Raw genomic sequence first — 1,426 nt, forward strand, 5'->3', positions numbered from 1 at the left:
TGGTTTGAAAAATTTGTGCTTATGGCGAGCTAAATAGGTGGATATGGAAAATAGATTATTATTTTCCAGGAATGAAATTTTTTAACAAAATTCTGTTTTTAAAGTCGTGGCTGCCAGCCGAATCGGATCAGAATATTGTTATTTTTTTCTAAAAATCACCCTGTTTTTTATAAGCAATCGAATCTCAGATAGTTACGTAATTCTTATCTTATTAAAGGTCAGACCTATAGTTTTTTAATTATTTGAGCATCCCCAACAAACATTTAGGTTTGAGCTTAACTTGAGGTTGGGTGGAGAACTAAGGTATTTCTCAAAGGATCATAGCGTTCTCAACAAAAAGGGCATTTTTCTTTGTATGAAAAAAGTACTGTTTCTCAAGTTGAGAAAATGCTAGTTCTCAACTTGAACTCCACTTTAATTCTCCAATTGGTCTCAAAAATAACATTGAAATACTGAAATTGAAATAGTAAGATAACTTATTTTATTTAGATTATTTACTTTTTGTTGGTGATTTTCCTCTTTATTTAGATTTAGTTTTTAACTTGATAATTAAAAATTCGTTTCTTTATCACTTTTTACGTATCTGCGCGTCGGTTAGAGATGAGTTGGAGAATTATGTTGTATATCAACTTGAGAACTATGAATTTCTCCAGGGTTGGATAAATATTTTTTTTGTTGTTTATTGGGTCGATTCTCTTTATAGCCAGACGTAGATAATTTCTGCTGGAAATCCCTATTGAAGGAGCTTACTTTTCGACTTTAAATAGCAAAGAAGGGACAGTTTTACCACAGAAGTTTTTAACCAAGGATTCAATGTATATCCCTACGAACAGTGCACACTTTCTTCTTTTGTGTCTAGTAGTTTTTTTAAGATTGGTCCAAAAAAATCATAATAAAAAAGAAACCAATGCAGGCACAGAAAAAAAAATTGTTAAAAAGACTATGTTCCCTTTGACGTACGTCAAAGGTCAAGTAGAAGTTGGAACTTGTATGACTGCCCATTGATAACGCGGTTATATAGCTTAAGAAATAATATGTTTAGCGACATTTTTGTCAAAGTTGATAAATATGACATTTGACCAGTTTTGTTACACCAATACTCCCACGACCACAGGCAAAAATATTGGCTACAATTTGTCATTTTGTTTGCCATATATACGTTTTATCGGTGCACTTGAACAACATTCGCATTCGCAAAAGCTCCGTATTGATTATTGCGAATGCGAAAGCGAATGTTAATTTTAATGCGGAAGTTCCGCAGTTGCGAATGCGAGTGCGAATATTCGCAACAACCCTGGATTCATGGAGGATTCATTGAACGCTCCTTCTTGAGCATAAATCATAATTACGAAGTGAAACGATTGTTTTTTCTTTGTGAAATCATATTAAATTTGTAGGACTCCATCGCAACATTTTTTCTTGGCAC

Source organism: Rhagoletis pomonella, unplaced genomic scaffold, assembly GCF_013731165.1.
Source record: "Rhagoletis pomonella isolate Grant_MI unplaced genomic scaffold, Rhpom_1.0 Rhpom_scaffold_00001, whole genome shotgun sequence".
Lineage (NCBI taxonomy): Eukaryota > Metazoa > Arthropoda > Insecta > Diptera > Tephritidae > Rhagoletis > Rhagoletis pomonella.